Source organism: Physella acuta, unplaced genomic scaffold (assembly GCF_028476545.2).
Source record: "Physella acuta isolate Inbredline_101_S28 unplaced genomic scaffold, ASM2847654v3 ptg000856l, whole genome shotgun sequence".
Taxonomy (NCBI): domain Eukaryota; kingdom Metazoa; phylum Mollusca; class Gastropoda; family Physidae; genus Physella; species Physella acuta.
The window spans coordinates 405,384-416,364 of record NW_026732373.1 but is presented as its reverse complement, the minus strand read 5'-3'; the positions used below and the strand labels follow the sequence as shown (position 1 = coordinate 416,364).

Genomic DNA, 10,981 nt, shown 5'->3' with positions numbered 1-10,981 from the left:
TTGTGTGTGTCCAATATGTGTCCACTCTACGACTAGCAATGACACCTGTGTCCACCGATGTGTCAACAATCCCTGTATGACAATGCATCACGTAATAAAATGACACTCTACATCAAGTGTTTTATTTATCTGATCATTTGGGACCAGAGTATTTCTTTTTCCGTGGGTGGGGAGAGAGAGGGTAAAAATCTAAAAGTACAAAAATCAAAATATCAGGCCATTGTCAGGTTGTTGAAATTAAACAAAATTACTTCACCAGTTACAACAGGGAAATTAGATCTGATTATTATAAGGCCTACATGTTGGAAATTAATATTTTACACATGCACTATCGTGCTATATTAGCCAGAAAAAAAATGTTTCGTATATAAAAAAAAAATTCGTATCAGTGCATTACAATAATAGTAATAGTACTGTAATAGTAACACGTTATAGTGTAACTTAAAGTTATAGCTTGTTAGGATAGATTACATTTTATTTTCATGTTATTTCAATCCTCGGTAGTATAGTGGTAAGTATCCCCGCCTGTCACGCGGGAGACCGGGGTTCGATTCCCCGCAGGGGAGAGGATTTTTTTTTTAAAGTTGTATTTCTTTTATAAAAAACATGTTTATCAAGCGAATCAAGTTGAAATACGTATAGGGTTATAGGGCTGGTAAGTAGGTCACCAATCAGTTCTATGGCTCATGCAGGTTTTATTGAGCCGTAGAACTGGTTGGTGACTTACTTATCAGCCCTATCGTCAAATTGGTATTAAAAAAGAAAGCGGATATTATTTTCTTTGATTACCCCACCTTGTAAACCTATCATAAGAAAATTGATTTTTCCCAGAAATGGTGTTTGTGTTGATATTATGATGTAGATTACATTGTTTTGTTCAAACAAGGATTTCCTGCCTCACCATAAAGACACTGTACAATAGAAAACAGATAATGTCTGTAAACAAGATATGATTCGTTTCCAGGAAAAAATTGTGCGACATCTATTTTTAGTTATATGGACTTTTACTTGCGTTGTGTTTTATATTCCATCAATCATGTTTCAAATGCGACCATGTTTCAAATATGACAATGTTTCAAATATGACTGTTTCAAATATGACCACTTCTTAAATATGACAATTTCTCAAATATGATCGTGTCTTAAATATGACCTTATTTAAAACATGACCATTTCTCAAATATGACTGTTTTAAATATGAATAGTTTAAAAAATGACCATTTCTCAAATATGACTATGTTTCAAATGTGACCACTTCTCAAATAAGACAATTTCTCAAATATGACAATTTCTCAAAAATGACCATTTCTCAAATATGACTATGTTTCAAATATGACCACTTCTCAAATATGACAATTTCTCAAAAATGACCATTTCTCAAATATGACTATGTTTCAAATATGACCACTTCTCAAATATGACAATTTCTCAAACATGACAATTTCTCAAAAATGACCATTTCTCAAATATGACTATGTTTCAAATATGACCACTTCTCAAATATGACAATTTCTCAAAAATGACCATTTCTCAAATATGACAATTTCTCAAAAATGACCATTTCTCAAATATGACTATGTTTCAAATATGACCACTTCTCAAATATGACAATTTCTCAAATATGACAATTTCTCAAAAATGACCATTTCTCAAATATGACTATGTTTCAAATATGACCACTTCTCAAATATGACAATTTCTCAAAAATGACCATTTCTCAAATATGACTATGTTTCAAATATGACCACTTCTCAAATATGAAAATTTCTCAAATATGACAATTTCTCAAAAATGACCATTTCTCATATATGACTATGTTTCAAATATGACCACTTCTCAAATATGACCATTTCTCAAATATGACCATTTCTCAAATATAACCATGTTTCAAATATGACCATGTTTCAAATATGACCATTTCTCAAGTATGACCATTTCTCAAATATAACCATGTTTCAAATATGACCATTTCTCAAATATGACCATGTCTCAAATATGACTATGCCTCAATATGTCCAGATCTAAAAATGATCCTGTCTTAAATATGTGATTTTGGGCCAGCAATTAGAAAACTACATGCAGGCCTATTACCCAGTCCAATTATGTAAAATTAAAATTAAAATCAAATTGACCAATGCATGTTTAGATTCTATCAAATCTACGAAATCAAGACCAGTGCATATATGTAGATGTCTTGACCACGTATATCCAGATGTCCGCGAGAACTAACGCCCTCGTTACACGTGTCGAACTAGGGCGATAGTTGACCCAGATAATGAGCTGATCTCGTCGTACGACCCAGGCAGACGTGACCTAGAAACTTTTATCAATATGACCTATTTGAGTTTTGTGCAAAATGCATTTTTTTTTCATAACATCGATTTCTTTGGTTCAGATTTACTTAAAACCACTAAACACATGTTACATTTTTTTTTAATGTACGTCTATGTCTTTATAGGGCATATATCTAGCGTTGAGGTGAAGTATGAATATAGCAGACAAATAGTTACCTGATTAGACATACTATTACAGAAATCTTGATTTTTATTGTTGGACGTTGTTTGAGATTACTTTGTATCCATGGCCACCTGATTTGTATTATGAAGGACAGAATGCAAGTGAATCTTGTTTAATTTTATTTTAACAAAGTGTAAAAATACCGAAAATTAATTATTTTTTAAGGAAAGATATTAGATCAATGCTTTCAAAAACTGGTTTTTATTAATTTGGTCATAAGAAATTAATAGATAATTAAACGAAATGCATCGCATACATCTCCCCTTGCGCACAAGAAAACTCACACTCAAACATACGCGAAACCGTGTTTGCTCAATACGATTCATTCACAACACAACTCACAAAAACACAACACAACAGAAAACACCAGAATATGATGCAACTCAACATAACAACACAACACGATTCATTCATTCACAGCACACACACAAAAAACAACAATAATACATCAGAACACAACAGAATACGATGCAACTCAACATAACTATACAATACGACGAAAACAGTTTAGAAATACAGAACACATAATTAATTGATTTCAACCATATGGTTTCCGACAAAAGGGTCCCCGCAGTGATATCAGAGCATATTGTCGGCGACACATTTTTGTGCTGTTTCAGAATAATATTAGGGGTCGGCGTGGTCGAGTCGGTAAAGCTCATGGTTGCTAAACCGAAGTCTCGAGTTCGAACCCTCGGGCAGAAGAGGCTTGTTAGGAGAGACAACTCCAAAATCAAACAACTGCTGCCTCGTAGTTTGTTCTTCGTTGGACAAAGGCTATGGAAGGAAATCAAAAAGAAAAGCAGGCTGAAATCGAAGTCAATGTCGCATAACCAGTTGACACGTATCCTTAATTGTGATGGGGGCGTGGTCGAGTCGGCAAAAGCTCATGGTTGATAAATTCGAAAAATTCTCGAGTTCAAACCCTCTGGCAGACAAGACTCGATCCCTTCCAACACTAAAAATTAAAAACGAAGAAGAAGATAAACGTCACAACATGCTTCAATGTGGTTCGTTTGTTTAGATTTTTTTTTTTATACGGACATGTCAGGTACTCATTAGAGCTGGGTGGACTCATGGACGGATTCGAGGGGGGGGGGATGCAAATAGATGCCTGATTGGAACATACAAATTAACATAAAATTAACATCTGATTAAGTATCGGAATTGTCACCAGCTGTAGACCAATCAACTCAGTCCAGTCATATTGTTTTGTGCTTTTAACTTCATCCCTCACTGTACAGACTTGTATCGTCATGTTCATCTCTTTGCTCAAATCTTGTTTTTGTTAAAACATTTGACGCTTCTCAAGCTTTACTTCCCCTTGTATCACCCCGTCTGTTTCAAGTCCTACCATTCTATTTTTAGGTTTACAAAAACTCTGAAATAGTTTTATAGTTTTCAGGAAGTCAAGCGTTAATGCCACCCCATGCGGATCATCTCAACGACAGAATCGTTGAGCCTCTCTCCGACTGTGTCGTTGAGAATAAAACCCTTTGGTGGTTTCTCAGTCAACACTGTCGTTGAAAATAAAACAATAATTAAACATGCTCTCCACAATTAGGAAAGCATAAACTGTAGGTGTTTTGAAGCTAATATTCCAGCCATTTTCTTTTGACGAGAGCTAGTCCAGATCTAGATCTAGACTAGATCTACTTGATCAACGATTTACTGATGTAAAACCTACGTAAATCTACAAGATCTAGATTTACATTTAGATCTAGATCTAGAAATCTACATTATTGACTAGATCTAGAGAGAGAAAGTTAAAAGTATGCCTAGTGCGTCGAAAGTAAATGATAGAATCAGTGGCGTGCAGACCTATGTAGATGCCCGGGGCAAACTCAAGCGGAAGATGCCCCCCATAAATACATATATATATATATATATATATACATATATATATATATATATATATATATATATATATATATATATATATATATATATATATATATATATATATATATATATACTTTATTTAAAAAATTGTACTTATCTTAATTGAGATGAAAACGTTGACTACAGCCAGCTAAATCCAAATGGAGTAAATGGTTGGAACTTGGGGGGGGGGGGGGGGGAGGGGTTGGAAAGGGGAGAGACAATTGCGGACGTGTCGTGGTGGGGAGGGGGGGGGGGCTGTGATGCACTACAAAAGAGTCTCATCCGGTATTGTATTACCACCCGGGACCGCAGGGACAAAAACGCTGTCCGTGTCTACAATTAGGGCATCAGACACGCCTTTATTAATGGGATGTTTCTCTCTTGGCCTGTTTAGGAATTCCTATAGTGTAACCAATACAGGTGAGAGTGTGCATTGAACTAGAGATGTTTCAGATTTTTTCTCTAAACCACTTGGTCAAAACGTCAACTCTTTAAAGAGATGGGTGATGCTAGATACTCTCAAAGTATCTGAACCTTGAATATAACAGAAGTGTACATTGTTTGGCTAGAGCTGCCAGCCCTAAAAAAACAACACTTCTACACAGTGGCGTAGCGAGGTCGGGTGTCACCCGGTGCGGCACTTAATGGTGTCACCCCCCCCCCCCCCCCCCGGAGGCGTCGCGACCCTTCCCGGGGACAAACTTTCAAGTTTTCGATTTGCACATCCCCCCCCTCAAACTTTCGATTTGCACCCCCCCCCCCCTCAAGTATATATATATATATATATATATATATATATATATATATATATATATATATATATATATATATATTGCTATTTTTTTGCCTTGGTGTCACCCCCCTAAATGGTGTCACCCTGTGCGGTCCGCACCCCCCCGCCCCCCCCCCCCCTCGCTACGCCCCTGCTTCTACATCGGACTGTGTTTAAAAATCTACTATGCTATGTCAGACCCTTAATTTAGCTGTAAATTAAATTGTTCTTCTGGCTGCCTCTTTAAATTAAGCCATAGGCTATTAACCTCTTTTTGAAGTTGATATTTCAATTTGGAAGGATACGCCTTTTGATACAAATCATTTAATTTAGTATATTTCGCGGTGTTTTGACTAGCCATTATTTCGCACACTTGTAGTCGCATTGACACTGTTATATTACTGAGTCCAACGTTGATGCTAGTGTGTATTAACGCCCCCCCCTCCTGTCCCACACCTGAACAAGGACAGCGTGCTATGCCCCCCCCCCCCCCCTCCACCCCTCTCCCGTCTCACAACTGAACTGGGATAACCCCGCCTACCAAAAATAATGTTAGATTTAATGTGTGGACGTCCACATTGGGCCAACCCCCCCCCCCCTCCCCCCCGTCCACACGCGTCCACAAAAGTCAATTTTTTCGGACCCCCCCCCCCCCCCCCCCAGTGTGGACGTCATAAATGGATGACTCCTAATTAAGAAGTGTGAGACTTAAGGACAACTTTAGAATGAAGTTAACTCGGCCCGGCCCAGTGTATCAAAACAGTACGGACTTGAAAGTTTGTATTTAACCGTACACAAAAATCCAAATGGCCATGAATAAAGAATATCATTAGAATAAAAAAAAACAATAGGCTGTGTGCTTAATCAGTCTACGAATGCCGTTACGTCCATCATAATAAATAAGGATGCCCTACAAACATTATGCAATGAATAGAAACATAATAAAGATGCCCGATAAAATATAAAGCGAACAAGGACATAATTACTGTAGGGATGCCCTTCAGACATTCAATAATGAATATAAGCATAATAAATATCCGATAATATATAAACGAATATGGGCATAATTGCTATAATTATATAAATACAAACGTGAATACAAGTAAATTACTTTAAAGATGCCCTGATGATATATAAAATGTATGCGGGCATAATTACTGTTTGGATGCCCTTCAAAAGTATTATGATGAATATAAGCAAATTACATTAAAGATGCCCCTACAGTGTGTAAATTATAATCATGGGCTTTAATACTCTATGGATGACCACAAAGTATAAAATGATTATGGGCGTGTTCTCTAAAAGATGCCCCTACAGTGTGTAAATTATAATCATGGGCTTTAATACTCTATGGATGACCACAAGTGTATAAAATGATTATGGGCGTGTTCTCTAAAAGATGCCCCTACCTACACAAGTATCAGATACTCTATTAATTGAAAGACTGCATACATTTATTCGGGGAATATCAATGACTACTACACCACTACCCTTCACCGATGCCCCTTTCTCCCTGAAGGTTGTACGACACGGACAGTACGATGACTATAGCAGTGCCATGTGTTGATTGTATATACACATTTCGGTGAATTCGGCAAATTGTGATAATTTGATAATTCTGCCTAGGTAGACAAACCTTAGTAGACAGATTTCCTAAAAAAAAAAAAAAAAAAAAAAAAAAAAAAAAAAAAAAAAATTTAAATTTAAAAAAAAAAAATCATTTTTTTTTACCCTCTTTGGATGCCCCCTTGATGTGGCTGCCCGGGGCCTGGGCCCCCTCCGCCCCCCCCTCTGCACGCCACTGGATAGAATCTAGCTACGTGTAGCTAGATCTAGTAATTTTTCAGTAGCACTAGCTAGTCTAGATTGACTAGATCTAGATAGTAGTATAGAAAGATAATTATTTCCGTGGCATATCTGTCCTTTAGGATCTATTCAATTTTAAATCTCTTCTATTTCAAATTGTTTGTAGATCTATATCTACAAGCTTAGGCTTAGGTCTAAAAATATACTAAAGCTACACAAAAGTACACATTATTCATAAACTTAATGCCATTAATGGTTAATGTTATGGCTAAAATTCACTGAGCCTTGTTGCACTTATTAAGACTTAAACATAAAATTATTAGGGCCTACGGTAGCTTAATTTTCTTGACAGCTTTTCTCTTCTTTTTTGCCATGCTTAATTTAAGTCACTGTCATGTGCTGGTAGCTTAAAATAAAACTTGTTTAGGAAGTTTATTTCTTTCTCCCTTTCATAATGCTGCAAATATGAGTAAGACGCTTATTATTATAATTAAATAGATGCGATAAATAATCATTTGCATCTTTTTGGGGGTATTTCTTTTCCATAAACTGTGAAATGGGAAATATGGTATCTCAAATTTTGCGCGTAACTCAAAGCGAAATATTACTCGCTCAACTGCTCGTATTTTAAAAATCTGGTATGTCGAGGCACTAGAATGTTGAGGTACCACAGGACCTACTATGTATTGAAAGAAAACATAAATTAATTATAGAATAATAGGCCAATATAGTAATAAAGTATAGCTTTAGATTTTATTCAGCCTACTAATAAATAATTAAATAGGCCTAAAGTAGTACTAGATATTAGATAAATCCCTAGTATTGTGTAGGGTTATTTTTATTAAAAAAAAACAGATCACATCTTATACTTGACTTATACATTAAGGCGGGCTCAATAAAATAAAAATAATTTATTTAGGACCTAGGCCTATGTTTTGGAGATCTAAAATTCTAAATGAAAAATAAATTATTAATTAGACCAACAAGAGGCATAGTATGCTAAATCTATTTTAGTATTTAAATTTAAGGCTCGGCCATCTACTAAAATTTTTATAAATGTCATAAAATGGCCTACTTTATTATAATTACTAATTACTATTAGGCCTAAGTTAAAACCAGACCTAGCCTATTTTATTAGTAGAAAAAGTATTAGCCATTAGAGTTAAGATGTTATGGCCTTATGTAAATTAATGTAATCAGTGTTAGATTATGATATCGATCAAGCATTTATTATATAATATCGGAAAGGGGCCTAGCACTCTCTTAGTCATTAGTCTATTATTAGGTCTTACAAGTAGTTTAGCCTATTTATATATTATATAGGCTGTTATTTAAATTAGGCCAAAGGCTTATTAGGAAAAGGCTTAATAGGCTTTAGTTTTTAATTAGGCAACAAGGCAGAGGCTTAATGTTGCTTATAGATTTCATTTGAAATTATTATGATATACGCTACTCTGCGGCTATCACTTAACTATAGACTACTATAGAGTATATTATAGCCTAGGCCTATCTAAATAAAATAATTCAACTCACTTAGCTTACCATAATTTTTAAAAATGTTTAGTTAAGTATTCAGCTCTCTATGTCAGCTAAGGCCCATAATTGTTAGATCTATTAATTATTTAATGATTAGTAGGCCTAATTATAGGAATTAGGTCTGATACATTACGTCCTATATATTGGTCGTAGAGTAATACTATTGGGCTAGTAATTATATACAATATCTATACAAACCTACTTATCGTTAATTTGGGAGTCTTTGCATTGACCTTAGTTTTCAGATGAAGCAGCCTAATTTTTTATCAGATTATACCATAAAATCAAAAGTAGACTTGTAGATCTTTTTAAAACAAGGCATGAAATATTAATTTAAATAATATAAACAAATAGCCTAAATAACAACTACACAAAGTTAAAGTCATAATAACTTTTTATAAAGGTATCTTGAATTTCAACTGGAGGTAGTTTTGATAAATATTAGTATTCTGAACATTAAAATAGGTAGACTTAACATAAATTTGTTCTGAAAACATATTTAGAAATTGGTTTTAAAAAATGAGGTTAGGATTGGGGTGGGTAACTAGTTGAGGATTAGATATGAAATTCATTGTGTTTATCCATGTTGTAATTTCTCTTTTACAGGTTCACCCAAAAAAAAGGGAAGATCTGATTTTTACCAGTAATAAGACTACAGCATACTAAATGGCACAAGATGTTCTTTCTCTATTACCTCTTACATTTGACATAAAAGCAGGAAAAGGTATGACAATTATTAATAAGCTGCTTTAAATTTTATAATTTGTTTTTTATAACTTGATTGTACCATTTTTATTTCCAATGATCATAAATATAATTTAGTGTCATTTATATTTTAAAATATTTATATTATACTAGATATAATATACTTCTATAATATTACTATCCAGGTTTAACAGTCTATGCCTACAACATAGATCTCCAGGACTAAAAGTGCAAAAAATTGCAATCAGTATATCACAAGTATTATAACACACGCATCTAATCTGCTTCAGTGGCGAGAACTGGGTGAATCCTCTCAAACATTAATCAGGTAAGTTATCACAAGTTTGCTTTGGTTTATTTTGAACATGTTGATTGAGATAGATTTTTATTTGTATAAATATTGTATTTAAAAAGTATTTTACCTAGTAAAACCAAGTCAGTGGTGAAGATTGATACAATATGTATTTTTTTAAATATTTGTTTTGCAAAATATGCTGATTTGCAGGAAGGATATATATATATATATATATATATATATATATATATATATATATATATATATATATATATATATATATATATATATATATATATATATATATATATATATATATATATATATATATATATATATATATAACATTATCATTTAGTGGTTTGTCTTACAAATTTGAATTATTTACTTAATCTGTCTTAACTGCAACAGGAACTAGGCATACCTAATGAGCGTCAAGCTGATACAGTAGATGTACAGAAGAATTTATACACAAGGTAAATATTGATAAATTTTAAGTTTTCTTTTTTTAAGGTTACATGTAGTGTTTTGGGAGAAAGGAATTAAATTATTTAAATTAGGCCTAATAGTTTATTTCTCTATCTTATGTTTCTCTTAAAATAACTTAAATTTTTCCCCCTTTATCACTAAAGCAAAATTTTATAGATATCTATGCCATGATTCATCTCATTCAATCACTTTTTTCTTGTTTTGTTTTGATGTATTAAACTAATTTAAACTAAAGATTATTATTTTTTTTTTTTGCTAATTTTATTATTTCAGATGGATGATTAAGAAAATCATTTTGTTTTGTTTCAGGAAGTGAAAAGTGATGTAAAAGGCAACTAATACTTCCATCTACCATAGTTAAACAAGAATCTGCAAATGGTGATAATTGCAATAATCTTGATATATTAATGTTTGGCTTTATAATTATATGCAATTGTCAGGTTTGATAAATAAATTATTTCTCAAAATTTGATGTATTTGGTTTTCTTACTTGGTACATAAGATGCAAGTGATTGAAAGCTGAAAAGGGTTGTATGTAGTTATAGTATTCCCAGCACAAGTTGACATTAAAACAGCTGAAGCCCTTTAAAAAAAAAACAAAAAAAAATAAAATAATCTAGGAATGCTGTTTCTATTAGCTGAGCACTTATTTGGAAAAGAACTTAATTGTTTAATGTTTACCAGAGAATACTGTGACCCAGTTTGTACTCCAGGCAAAAAGTGCCTATGTTTATTATTATTAAGTTAAAGAAAAGTATCAAACAAACAGGATAATATTAATAATAAAGACCTCCACACTAGAGAAGTATGGAATGAGTGTTGCATGGAATCCAAATCAACTTTGATGTTGCTAATCGCTACACTGGGCATAATTGGCCTACATTGACTTTTGCTGAGCTAGGCAACTGTTTTTGTTTAACTTTAGATGTCGACTAAATAAAGAAGAAAACTGACACGCCAATACCAAAATCAAGAACT

The 10,981-nt window shown here is 33.4% G+C and overlaps 1 long non-coding RNA gene across 6 annotated transcripts; it reads left to right on the top strand.

Moving 5' to 3' along the window:
• Window positions 1-3,945: 3,945 nt before the first annotated feature.
• On the top strand, window positions 3,946-10,473 carry LOC131952178 (uncharacterized). 6 transcript variants are annotated; one of them, XR_009388510.1, is made up of 5 exons: window positions 3,946-4,093; window positions 9,121-9,238; window positions 9,405-9,547; window positions 9,926-9,990; window positions 10,313-10,473. It is a non-coding gene; the product is annotated as an uncharacterized LOC131952178 (long non-coding RNA). The 6 variants fall into 6 exon arrangements; XR_009388512.1 differs by lacking the exon at window positions 3,946-4,093 and adding an exon at window positions 4,191-4,288; XR_009388513.1 differs by lacking the exon at window positions 3,946-4,093 and adding an exon at window positions 4,200-4,297.
• The last annotated feature ends 508 nt before the right edge of the window (window positions 10,474-10,981 follow it).